The sequence below is a fragment of the Pleurodeles waltl genome, chromosome 9 (assembly GCF_031143425.1).
Source record: "Pleurodeles waltl isolate 20211129_DDA chromosome 9, aPleWal1.hap1.20221129, whole genome shotgun sequence".
NCBI classification, from domain to species: Eukaryota; Metazoa; Chordata; class Amphibia; order Caudata; family Salamandridae; genus Pleurodeles; species Pleurodeles waltl.
This window is the reverse complement of record NC_090448.1, coordinates 871,528,288-871,542,606: the sequence shown is the minus strand read 5'-3', so window position 1 is coordinate 871,542,606 and position 14,319 is coordinate 871,528,288. Positions and strand designations below refer to the sequence as shown.

At 42.3% G+C, this 14,319-nt stretch overlaps 1 protein-coding gene across 1 annotated transcript in view; it reads left to right on the top strand.

Moving 5' to 3' along the window:
• The window catches only part of EFCAB11 (EF-hand calcium binding domain 11), a 366,137-nt gene that overhangs the window by 183,290 nt on the left and 168,528 nt on the right, over nucleotides 1–14,319 (top strand). The window lies entirely within an intron of this gene.

Sequence of the window (14,319 nt, the reverse complement as noted above, 5' to 3'; positions counted from 1 at the left end):
AGTTCTTTGCAGTTGCAGGGAGGCTTGCAGAAACAGTCTACAGGCGTGGAATGTGGGTTCAGTACAACCATGCCAACAAGTGGGTTCAGGTCTCACAAAGCTTGGAGATGTCGGGACACCCTTGGTTCTCTTCTCCTTAGTCTGGGCCAGACAGGTGCAGAGATGTCCTGAGGCATCTGGTTTCTCTCTCCTGGTCACTGATGGTTGCAGGTGTGGTCTGCAGAAACAGGCTGCAGACGCCGCCTCGAAGTTCAGAGTGGGTCAACTCAGGGTGAGATTTGTCTCTGGAGAGCCTGGGGACCAGGCTTACACCATTGGCCCATTTGAGCTGGGGCAATGCAGCTTGGGTGCAGTGGTGATGTCCAGCTTCAGGTTTTTGGCAGTCCTGGCTCTCACAGTTCTTCCTTGGGTGCCTGCAGATACAGGTGAGTAGCTCCTCTACTCTAAGAAAGTTCTTCCTGGTGATTTGTGAAGCACTAGCAGCTTTCCCAGTTTCTTGGAGGTTGCAGCGGCAGGACATGTCAGTTGCTCCTAGAGGGTCGGGTGCAGCAGGCAGGCCAGCAGGGTTGGCGCCAAGTCAGTCATGCTCCTCAGTTCTCGGGTTCAGCAGGCTTCTTCTCCACTCCTCCTTTTGTTTCCAGTGGAGATCTGAGGATCTGGTATCAGGGGGTCCCCTAAATACTCAATTTAGGGGGCATTAAGGGGAGAGAAGGGTAGTAGCCAATGGGCTACTTACCCTTGGGGTCACTAATGCCCCTAAATGACCACTTCAGGTGGGGAGTAGGCATTACCCTGTCCAGAGTTCCTAAATTTCACCACACACAGGATGGTGGGATTTCCTAAGTCGTGTCCACTTTAGGTTGGCCACCCTAAGAGTGTGCCCAGTCCAGAAATGTGACACGACTCCTGCATAGCCAATTTTCCCACCTGTCCAGGGCGCTGGGCAGGGGGGGTTGGCATCTTCCTCTGAGGAAGGCCAGATCTGCATACCAAAGGCGGTGGACTTCTTTGAAGCTCCCTACCTTGGAATGCAGGTCATCCAGTGGGGAGGGGTGTCCTACACCCCAGCCGGAGCAGGCTTTTGTTTCTGACCTCCAGAGAGCAAATACTCCCCCCAAGGGTTCAGATTCTCGTCCTTTGGTGGCAGACTGGCCAGAACTGGTCAGTGAGCTCACCAGAGCCTGGTAAACTTTCAGGGGGCACCTATAAGGTGCCCTCTGGGTACACGTATTAATAAATCCATCTGTGGAATCAGTGAGGGTTTATTAATACGAGATGTTTGACACCAAACATCCCTAGTTTTAGTTAATCCAACATGTAGCTGGGGAACTCATATTGAACAGTGTCCCACACATATATTTAAAATGGCTTCACTACACACTTACTATGTCAAAGAATCGACAGACACATCAGGGGCATACATGTAATATAATGCATCCTGCTCTACAGGTGTAAGGCATGCTGTAGGGGTGACTTACAAGCATTACAGGCAGGGTTTTAGGGGACTGTGTGCCATGTCGTGTTTTCACTTTTTGAGAGCACCTTGTCACGCGGCCTATAATGGCAGTCTGCATAAGGTCAATGCTGGGTCCCTTAGAGTGGCACAAGTTGTGGTGCAGATCTTAGGGGCCCTCTTCAATAACCATGCACTAGATACCACTGGTGCCATTTACTTGGGACTTAAGGAAGTGCTAAAGGGCTTAGTCACTTTGGTATCAAGTGACCAGGTGTCTTGTTTTGGGGAAGAAACAGTGGCACTGGGAATCTAGTTAAAAGAAACCCAGTGCACTTCATTCAAAGTTGCAACAAAAAAACAGGCAAAAAGAGGGGTAGGAAGGGCACTGCAACCAGAACCCAGTTTCCTACATGTATCTAACAGTCACTGTCCGATACTTACTACAGATATACATTTGTGGGCAATGAGCAGCTGTTCAAACCAAGAAAGTATGTCAGCTGTTTGGTCCAGTCCCCAGGTCTCACCCACGAAACGACATACAGCTCAGTAAAAATTACATGCCCTCTCCATGACTGCACACATTCACAAAGCTAAAATGCCTGTCTGTGATAAAAACATTCAGAGCGTCATACTGCCAACGACCAAAAGGTGCTGTGATACCATACTAAGGACAAATTATGCCCTTTAAAGGTGCTAATTGGGAATAACAACTATACTAGTTTAGGCAGTGCACTTTCATAGGCCTTTGCTCTAAATTTAACTAATCGAGGCCGTCTGTTCCTTTGTGAGATCTCTCTAGCCATAAGGCTAGACACACCTATTGATCTGTTAGGTAGAGTGACACCATATCCCACACTTCTTGACAGTTACAACAGGGGAAACAACTCGTACCTTCTTTTAGAGCTCAGCGGAAACGTGTTGAAATTGTAGTTGTCCGGTTATAGCACATTTAACTATTTTCTACTGTTTAGATTAAAGCCAAATTACGTCAAGGAGAAAATGCACCCATTGCTGCCATGAAAACGCTAGTGATAAATGCTTGACACATAATGAAGGGAAACTTGTTCTAAGCATGAATACCGCAAGCTGTTGCAAATCAATCAGCTTAAAAGCCTTAATTGTGGGAATCTGAATGTGGTTACATGATTACTGCACCGTGGTGTTCGTGCCTTACTTGGTTTGCAGCTTTACACAGTCTTTCAAGAATATGGTCTTAGAACTTCTGATGCACTTGTTATCTCAAAAGTAAGATTTGTTATTAACCATGAAATAGTTTTTCATGTAATATTAAAATAATCCTTTAACTGCAGTGCTAAAGTATTGAGAGCATATCTTTTTGTGGAGATAGCTGTCTGCACGTTGCTCATACCCAGTAAAGGGGCTCTCTGGAAAGTCCTATGAGAGGCGTCATTCATTTAGTAGCCGTGTTATCTATTTTGATATGTTTCCCTGCCAAACGCAGCTCAAGACTTTTCTTAAGTCTTTTATGTTCTTGGTCCCCAGAGGTTATAGATTTGTGTTAATCAGATTGCAAAATCCACATGTAAAAATATTATTTATACTTTAATATGAAGTGTCTTAAAACTGTGGGCTTCCCTCTCTGCCATATCAAGGGGCGTGAAGATGGTGCAAGGAGTACTGGAGCTTTCTCTGCACGTTCAATATTGTCTCTGGGGAGCCAATATCGTTTTGTCATTGCACTTATCAAAATGTGCTTTTAAAAGGCAAAAACACATCACCACTACAATGTTTGCAATGCTGAATATATTAATGTAATCAGATAAAAGGTGACGATGGTCATTATTTGTTTTCGTGATTAGATATATAACCTCTGTCCCCTTAAATTAGACATCTTACTCCCTTGCTTATCTAGTATTTTGATTACATGCATGGGTTTTATTGTAAGCAAAAACTAACACAATATATATTTTTGGTGTTTCAAGATGTCCTCTTCTGGTTTTCATTTGCCTTAATTGTATGAGATAAATTGAAAAGTATTATGAACATCCATTATTCTCTACATTTCTTAAAGGGGATGCTCTCGGTTCCAGCTACAGAGTTTGTCCTTGCTTGCTTTATTTAATATAGTCCCTAATAGTTGAAAATCACAGGTCATTTTGAGGTTGTGGAGACGATAACATTTTTATATATGAAGGAACTAGACATTATAGTTTGAAGACCGCATTTTGATATAAGCTTTGTAAAGTATGTGTAAACGTAACTATCAGAGCTATGTGGTTGCACAATCATTATATTAATTTTCAAAGTGGCCAAAGTATTTTTTTTTTTTTTTTTTTTTTTACAAGTGTCAATGATTTTGTAACAGTGCAGCAATTTATTTTATTTACTAGTGTGCAAGACGCAAGATAATTTTTCTTTCTCCCTTATGTCTGTACTCCAAATCCACATAAAATCAGTATCAACATTCGTGATATGCCTGCCGCTTGAAACCTTAAACTATCAATATTTATACACTATCAATATTTATGTATGCGAGTCAATGTATACCCACACAGAGAAGCAATATACAAAAGGCTGAGTGGAAAAGTTCTTACAAATGTGGTGTACCCAGAACCTTCACCTAAGATGAGACTAGTAAACATAGAAGCAGGCCGTAGTTCGCATTCTTTATCAGAGTGGGTTATATTTATATAAATATTGGCATATTTACACGCAAAATGATTACAGTGTAGGAAATTAGTCATTTTATTTAGAAGAAAAAATATAATTTGTAGAGTTTTGTGCTTCCCTTTCTCCAGTGATAAATATCCATTTTGTCATTCTGATGCACGATTTTGGTCCTGTAAGTTACGACCTTTATTGGTGTTCCTTTATTCTTTTCACTTAAGTCACCCCTACAGCAGGCCTTACAGTCATAAGGCAGGGTGCATTATATTACGTGTATGCCCTTCTATGTCTTTGTCAATTGTTACACATAAGCGTGCAGTGAGACCATTTTAAATACATGTGCTGGACACCGGTCAATACATTAATACATAGGTTGGGACACAAAATTCCACACTGGTCACAAAAATAATGGCTGCAATGTGCAGCTAGTATTTTGCCACCAGTGGTTCTTACATCTCACCAATAGTGTATTGTGAGAGTTTATTATTAAGAAGTGTAATGTCTAGGAGCTGATACCTTGCCAAGTATTTAGGATGGTGTAATCTATCATTAATCTTTAGTCAAACATCTGGCCTTCCTCTTTACAGTCCCAAAACAGGTGAGATGTAATTATTTCAAGGAGTTGCTCAAATTCAAATTACATTATACTGGTGCTCATTAAACATTTGAAATGCCAAATAAAATGTCAGAATCTGATTTATTTGCTTTTGCTTAAACAGGCTTTTTACGAACCTGAATAATTTCTCATGTTTGGCAAGAAAGTTAGAAATCAGGATAAAAATTGTGATTTGCTGCATAAGACCACGTTTGCAAGTCTAGACAAGAGTGTTTCTTCTGCTGATAGCACATGAGCAGAATGTACATTGGGCAAAGACCAAAAATCCCTTTATTTCTTGGTGGAGAATAGTTTATGTGCCAAGAAGAATGATTCTTGCCCTTGCAAACTGCGCAGTATCCTTACCGCTGGACAGTACATTTTTAATGTGACATACACCGATTGAATTTTTTTAAACACAAACAAAAAAGATGTTTATGTCCAAAAAGGGTAACTACTGGATTGAAAGTGATTTCCCCAGTATTACATTGTGAGGCCTATTCACAAAAGGCATTTTAAGTACATAAAGTAGTACATCCTGGTACTCTTTTACACACAACGCATACTTACACTGCTTTGGGGAGTGGCCCCAAAACATATAAAACGGGAATATTTAGAGAATATTCATGTACACTAAGTATCAGTAGAAAGAACGGAGTCCTTTTTTCACTTTTTTCTATAGGGAATTGTATGTTTTGATGCTAATTTTCAAAAGCATCGAAGAGTACTTGAAAGAGTAGTCCTGAATATTTCTTCTCGTACTTATAAATGCTTTTGTGAACCGACCCCAAAGTGGTCACGTGCGAGGCCAGAAGTAGTAACCTCATTGCCTGGTTTTGTTTTCTGCAGTTCAGTGACTACATAAGAGTTCCTCCAGCCAGGCATATACACACTGTGGATCCAGAAATGCTGATCTAGGAGTGACTGTCTATCACTGTGCATCACTGAGTACAGACATATACTGTTTCACCAATGAATAACAAGCACCTTAGTTAAAATTTACATCATCTACGTTCTTCTATAATAGGCAAGCACAGGATTCGACTCCCATGCCAGTCATGTCCTTACTAAAGCGAAGATCTGGGACAGCAACAGAGATGACAGAATCTTGCAATCAAAAAGTCAAATAAGAAGATTGTAAGCTTTTATGTTATTGTGCTACCCTTTAGAGGAACTCTTACTAAGTTGTGAGACTGGTATCTTCTCTGTCAAGCAGAGCCCGAATAATTCTAATAGATAAATTAATTCCCTGCGAAAAACACAGAATGTGGATCCAGTACATTCAGAGAGTCCGTGCAGTGAATCATCTTTGGGTGTCGAAAAGCTACACCACATCAAACAGAAGAAATGTTACTATGAGAACATAAAAGTTGAAAATCACAGATCATTTTGAGGTTGTGGAGACCATCACATTATCATATATGAAGGAGCTAGACATTAGAGCTTGAAGACCGCATTTTGATATAAGCTTTGTAAAATATGTGTAAAGGTAACTATCAGAGCTATGTGGTTGCACAATGATGATATTAATTTTCAAAGTGGCCAGGTTTGAAAGGCAATTTTTTTTTTCTTTTTACAAGTGTCAATTATTTTGTAACAAGTCATCAATTTATGTTTATTTTGTCAATCTGCATTTTTCTTTTTTAATAGAGTCGACCCCTGACTCCAACCCTGTTCCCCAGTCCCAAGTCTCCTATGTTGCATTGTTTTTAGATATAGCGCAAGATTAATCAATGTTCCAGCTCTTATTTTTTAAATCCATTTATAAGCACAAAACTTCAAGCACACAAACAAAAAAACTGGCCAGGGCAACTATTGCTGTTACACGAAATGTCACTGGTTGCTCTAATTTGTGATATTTGTAAACTTGCAGCTCGTGTGCTACAGGGCTAAACGCTTAGAAGGTTCCAAAGGCGAGACCTATTGGCTAAGCCAATACATGTTTAGTTAGTATGCGTACTGACATCTCGGGACCTGGAAGAGGACAGGGCTACCATTTTATGTACAAAATATTTTCTGCTGTCAAGTGCTGGCCGATGTCACGATTTTATAATGGATTTATATACATTGGTGTGTTGCGGTGTCAATATAACTGCCCCACTGATAACGCAGAAACATTGAGTCTTAATAAGCATGTGCGCTTGAAACATAAATGGGGGTGCGACCAAACATGATCTTTCAGAGCAGCGCTGAGACCCGGTTGAATGTCTTTGAGCAGCCTTCTCAACCCCATCCCTCTCAGATAAATGGGTTCGTGTGGCAGATGTGATTCTAATTATTTCTGCTCATTCGGCACCAATAATGACCTCATTGTTTTGCACCGCCTTGTCATAATTATAACAAGAAAATAAACAGGCCACGGGTACAGCTCAACAGCAGATATACTGTGCTCTCTGTGCAAGTTAGATTTATGGCCCTTTGCAGAGCAGCCGGCTAAATCTGAAACATTCATCTTCCCACAGCTAGTTGCCATGGTAACATGGTACACAGTGCAAAGTCATACCACCTCTGGTAATGCCCGCAGTGGTTTATCCCTTTGTTGTTTTCGTTTCTTAAGCAACTGCAGCACAATCTTTCATCACATCACTATTAATCACTCACATGGTGCTTATACAGTTCTTCTTTCTCGTGTTACCAGGAAATAATACACAGTTGGGTTCATAATCGCACACATTGTTTTAATGACAGGTCGCGCGATTTGATTGGCTGATAAGTACCCCAACCCCTAGTGCTTTGTTTTTCCAATTTGATGGGTCAGGACACATGAACCGTATTGTTTTGCTTCATGCCAGCACAAGAGCAAAAGGACTGACAAGCAGGAGTGCTTTGCCTACTACACAGATCTTAAAGGGGCCGCCCAGTGTCTCGGCCTGCACTAGCGGCCATGCCGATTGCGCAGTGTTCTTTGTTAATTATCTCTGTTTAGGTTTTTAAACCCATTATGACGCCGTCCACTGGATTCCAGTTTAAGGAATCATCCGTTGCCTTATGTTAAACGTATTTATGTGGTGCACATTCATCCACTTTGCAGCGCAATTTGGTTGAGTACATTCTTGCATTGGTTTCTAGAGCAAAGTGGAGTGTGTCTGTAATTTGTACGGAATAGTACACAATGTGACAATATTAGCTATTGACAATTGGATGTGTCAGTAATTTGGCATGAGCATTGTCTAGTGAGTATGTACTTATTTGAATGAATTGAAGTCGAGGTATTGTGCAACCTGCGGACCTCTGAGACCCACTTGTGGCCATATCTGAACCCGTGTGGTTGGGTGCTACAAATCCTGTTTTGCCACATACTGTGTTGTAGTGTGTGGTGATGGCATGGGTGAATGCTGTTAAACAGGTGCTGTAATCCACCTCAGTAGTATATCTTTACTATGTTGCATTTGTGTGTTCTGTCTAAAATGTGTATGTTGATAGTTTGTGTGTTTTATTTAATGGTAAGTGATGCTGTCAGTTGGGGTTCAGTAGAAGACCATGAACATTCTCAGCACTGCTGAGACTTCTTGACAATCCTTTAAGGCATGTGGGAGCCGTGTTGAGTATGTATGCTATGTTCTTTTCGAAGTGTGCTGTTTAATTAACCTGTGGAGGATCACAAGAAGAAATAAAATACATTCTCAACTATTAAAAGTGTAAATTGCAGGTTTCTCACTAAGATGTGCCCTTGAATGGTGTAAAAGTCTTCTAAACCCATCATGCAACACCAACTTCGGACCCCCATCATCCTCTTTCTTTCTAATTAATAGTGCCTTAACATGTCCAATATCGTTCCTTAGAAGTCGTTTAAATTTAATCCAATGATCAGGTAAAATTGCAAATGTGATCTCAAAGGGAAGATGCTATTTTTTGCCCTCAACCTCCCTTCGATGCATGTGGCCAGCTCCGGTGTGAATAGGCATCATTTATGTTACAGAAATAGGCACACAATTTGTGGTCCCTGGACCGGAGACTGTGCAATGGTGCTACGTCATAGTGTACTTCCTCTGCTTTTCTCCCTTTATGGAAGGACATTGAAAAAGTACCTTTCCCCAAAACCTCATGTTCAGTTTCTACCTAGCCCCACTAGAATAATAACCAAATTTCTTTGCGCCGTAGGGTATGGAGGGGGCATATCTCTTATATGTTACCCACTTGTAGGATTTTGCTTCCTGGACACTGTCTACAATGGTGTTTGAACTCTATGGCGTATTTCTGACTTCAACTCTACTGTTGCAAGTGGTTCATATAACCCTGGTTTATGTTTATAAACTCTGAAGCTGTGCCTATTTCTTCGCTATCTCTTTGAAAAGTAAGAGTTGGTGCAGTACCAGATTGTGAATACATAGTATCACCCACAATTGATACTTTTTACTCTGTCTGGTAACATACCTTTTGGCTTTTGGATTGGTTGCTCGAAGTCTCCAAGTGAGGGGTCTCCAACTGTTTCTGTAGCGAGAGCTACTTCTGATCAGTAAAAATCATCGTGAGCTACTGAAGGCTAAATAACTTGTGCATTATTACCAGACACCCCCACGCACAGCTTCATTTACTTTAAGCCTAATGTTCAAGAAGCTAGATGCTATGGTTTGAACAACATACTTTGACTAGGGGAAGTATGACAGGACTGGCATGTGCATCTGTGAGAGCATTGTCCTTCCTGAAGTATGAACATTTTTGCATGTGAATGGGATATATGTGTATAGGTGACTGAGATGCTGTCTCATATGTAGTTGCGGCACAGGACATTCCTTTCACCATATGTGGCACCATTACACGTGTAACAGAAACATACTTTTTTTTTTTTTTTTTTTTTTTAAATGGAAGATATTTAGAGTGCAAAAATGTTCAGAATGTGAAACATTTTTCTGCACTTTAAATGTCTTTCTTTTAAAAAATGACTATTTTTCAGTTATAAATATGGCAAAGTGTTCTACTGCCGACTGCGAGCAAGAGGCCTGCTGTTTGTATATGCAACACTTTGAACGAAAAAATGAAAAGCTAACTTAATCATAACGTAACTTTTAATTGTAATTTTCCCTGATTTAAAAGCATTGAGATACATTTGGTTCTCACCTTCAATATTGGGTTGACAAGAACTTTTATTTAAGATTTAAATACATCCGTGTTTCAGTTCTTCACCTCTGTGCCCTGGGTCATAAATCTGACTCCAGCACTGCTCCTTATGAGGCCCTGTTATCTGCAGCCTGATGATAATAATGTAAAACAAACACAGCCTTCCCTTAACTTAAAGAGGAAAATGTGAACCTTTGCTTATTTAAAAATAAACTCCAGGTTGTGAGCTACTCTGCAAAGTTAACAATTAAACAACAATTTTAAAAAAAGTGCATTCAAGTGTTTTTTTCCCCCCAAAAGCAGGTGGGGGAAGCAACATGAAGGGCATGGATGGGTGCAAACATCATAGACGGTGTGGCGATAAGCACACGCCACAGGTGACAGAGTATCATGGAGTGCAGGCGGAAAAAAGACTGGTAAAAGAGCAGCATAGGGAGGATAGGAGTGCGTAGAGCTGGGTAAAGGAAGTACACGAGGGACACAGCTGGAAAATACATGCTCTTTCTTGGAGTATGTAACTGTAAAGAACAAGGTAGTCCCTGAATGTGGAAGGACTTGGGTAATGAGACCATGCTGTAGGGGAGGGGCAAGCAAAACAAAAAGAAGGAAAACCCACACATGGTAACGAAACTGACAAAGCCAAACAATGGCAAGCAGTGGACAGGCTCTAAGCCCCATTGTAAGCTGACAGGGGGTCTTTATGTAAAAAGGCAACTTGCACTATATGGTGGGCGAGCCCCAAAAATGGTCACTCTGTATGTAATTAAAGTGGTAGTATGACATTTTAGCTTTACAACTGATTTGTGAGATTTTCTTCCAGAATTCCACTTCTCTGAATATTGACACATCTTTCATTATGTAGAGGTTATCTGCTTAGAGTGCCAAACGACAGAAGTTGTAGAAGCACATTGCCTAACTATTAACAATTATAATGTCCCAAGACCAAGTGTAAAATTAAAATATATGAAATATTCATCTGATAAGGAAGCACCAGTAAATGTAAAAAAATATTCTTTTAGGTGAGCATTTTCAGCTGAAATAAATGTCAACTCTGAACTAGTACCATTACTATGTCATAAGGTAAAAAGGTTATTGTAGTTCTAGAGATTTTGGAAAATTTTGGTAGCCTGCTGTTCTGGAGCTATAGCATTAGTTTTCAATCAATTCATTGTTTATTTCGGAAATACAATCTATAGAACACAGCAGAATAAACCGTATCAAGGCAAGCATTTCAAATATTAACAATAAAACTTTAAAGTCAAATTTCAACAATACACATTAAAAGACAATAGGTTCACAATACTTTGTTGTGGGACACACCTGGAATCAATGGAACTGGATAGTAAGATGGACCATGAGGGGCAGAGGCTGGTTTTAAAAAATTGTGTGCTGGATTTCTTGCGAATTATCCACGTAGACATCCGAAATTTTGCCACACTGTAGATAATAAAATCATCTGTGTGTGTATTAAAAATCTTAGAGCTTCTAAGTGCTGCCTGACCCCTATGCCTGACAGCAAATTAGTAAAAATCTGTTTTCTTTGCAAGGATATTATAAGCTCTGCAGAAGAAAAGCAGATGCGTCACCGTTTCAGGGGCTTTCCCACGCTCTTGACAGCAGTCACTACTGACATTTATCCTGTCCTATTTCAGGCAAAACACCATTAGTGTCATGCCTAAATTTAACATAAGGCAATTTAGACAAGGGAGACACTATATTGTACAAAAAGGCTCAAAGAAAGGGGAGCTCTTATAGTCCAGAAATGTATCTGCTAATAATCCTTGTTAGCATTTATGCAGTTTTGCTTCCCATTGGGCACAACAGAATCTTTCTTTAACAACCAACTTTGTAACTGAAGTTGCCTCCATAGGTGTTTTCCCAAAGCTCTCCCAACATTAATTGGAGCAGGGAATCATTTATATGCACAAGCCAAGGAATGGCCTGTTAATTATTACGATATAGGAGTTCTTCCAATGTTAATCTGTATGGGGCTAGGTCGGTAGTATGATATAATCTGTGCTAATAAAGCAGGGGTTATCAATTTTAAAACATAAGCAAGGGGTCGAAGGCATAAGTCGATAAACAATGGTATAAGAGATACCTCCCTGCTCTGAGTTTAATAAGGGACTTCAAAATGTATTTTCTGATGGATACAACTACCTGTGGATTCCTCACCTTATGAATTCACCCTTGCGCCAGCACCCGACGGAAAATCTTCTTCTCTCCAATTCGATGAGGACGTCACAATTGCATAGCTCCACGCGACTCCGTCTGACGTCACCGTGCCAATAAGAGGTCCTCGTCGGCGTGCTGACGTCAGTTCCCTTTTTTCTGTGCCTTCGACACTAACGGTTTTCTCCTAGCTTTCGCTTCTGTTGGAGGTTTGCGTTACAATGTTGTAGTTACAATGTCTCCCCCCTAGGAAGTCCGGTTTCAAGCCATGCAGAGAGTGCAGGGTCGCATGTCGGTCACTGACCCTCATGATGATTGTCTTTGGTGCCTTAGCTCTGAGAATGACGTCGAGGAGTGTGCGTCTTGCCAGAGCATGAATCCAAAGGCATTAAAGGAAAGGGAGGCCAAACTCTTTGTGGCCAAGGCGAAGAGGGGTCATGGGAGCCATTGGAGATCCTCTTCCCATGCTTCTTCGAAGAAGCATAAAAAACGCCACATCGCCTCGAGGCCCTGTGGATCCCATGACGTCGCCTTCTAGATCTGTGGCGCCGATTTCATCACCCCATCAGCTGGCTTCGATGTGGAGCCACAAGCATCTTAGGCGCCATTAGGATCCGTGCCGGCGCCGGATCCAAGTGATGGATTTGAACGGAGTCAACCTTCCTCTCCTGTTCCACATCAGGTGTTGAAGCCGGTGTCTTCGTCGGCAAATTCCATGTCGACGCTGAGGTTGGAGGCTCGATTGAGGTCACGCAGGAAGGCCTTGCGACTCTTAGTGGAGGAAGAGTATCAAAGGCAGTTGTTGGAGGAAGGAGAGATTGTGGGGCCCTTGGGAGAGCATCAAGGCCTGGAGTCGGCCAATGGGCTGGATACTCCCCCGGAGTGGGACTTGTCTTCACTGGGGTGTTTACGGAGAAGGCAGCGAACTTTTGGGAACTTCCATTGCCTGCTGCAGAAGTTAAGACAAACATTTTAACAGAGGTCCTGCATCCTTCTTCGGCTTCTGCAGACCCTTTGCTCCCATTCAACGAGGCTCTTACGGAGCCCATATTAGAACTTTGGAGGAAGCCTGTATCGTCGCCTGCTGTGAATAGGCTGTGGCAAGTAGATACAGAGTGGTGCCTGGTGATCCGGGGTTTTTATCACAACATCCTACCCCAGAGAGTTTGGTGGTTCAGGCCTCTTGCTCTACACGGTCTGCTCCAGGCTCCTTTCCTTTGATTCCATCAGACAGGGAATCCAAGCGGATGGAGCAATCCACAAAGCAGACTTTCTCGTCTTGAAGCATGGCTCTCAAGGCTGCAAACGCTACCTGTGTGCTGGGTAGATATGGACTCCGCGAAGGCCATGGTTCCTGATCTGCCGCAGGATGTACAGAGACCATTTGGGGAACTCCTGTCTGATGCGCAGGCTGCGGCGAAACAAATAATACAGCCTGGCCTGGACTCTACGGACTCAGTGGCCAGGGCAATGGGTACATCTCTTGTTACAAGGAGGCATGCTTGATTGAGGTCCTCTGGGTTTTCTTCAGATGTACAGACCACCTTGTGGATTTGCCCTTTGATGGGGGAAAAACTGTTTGGAGATAAAGCGGACTCTGCCCTAGAGCGCTTTAAAGATAGCCGTGCCACGGCGAAGTCTTTAGGATTGCAAGCCTCCTCTGCTACCCCTTTTAGGTCCTTTCGGAGGTTCAAGGGGTTTGGAAGTAGGGCAGTTTATCGAGGGAGACCTCAGTCCAGCAGCCTACCAGCCTCCCATATTGGTCCTTTAGAGGGTGGGGGAGGGTTAGGACAAGAGGGGCCACCCAGCAGCACCCTACGTCATCCTCTTCCTCTGGAGGACAACAAAAAGGGAAGCAGACCTAGTTTTCTCCCCTTTACCGACCATACTTCTCCTGTAGGGGGAAGATTACGTCTTTTTCTCCACGATTGGGAGTTAGTTACATCAGACTCATGGGTTCTGAATATTGTGAGAAAAGGATATGCTCTCCCTTTTCAGGAGTTTCCTTGGTATATAGACAAGCAGGGAGGAGTAGGGTCATATCTTCTCTGCAGAGAAGCTCTGCGTCTCTGGTCCTGTCTTCAGGACCATCAGATTTGCTTGATAGCAAATCATCTGGCCGGGGTTCTTAATGTGTGTGCGGACTCTCTGTCGGCACCTTTCGGCCGATCACAAGTGGCGTCTCCATCCCGGTCTGGTCTTGCACATCTTTCATATGTGGGGTTCTCCAAGGATAGATCTGTTTGCCACTCGGGAAAACACGCACTGCCCGTCATTCTGCAGCCTCCAGTATCCGGTGCAAGGAGCTTTGGGGGACACGTTTCAAATCTCTTGGTGCAACCAGTTGCTTTACGCATTTCCCCCATACCCTGGATTCCTCGGGTTCTGAGGAAGATTCGCCAAGATCGGG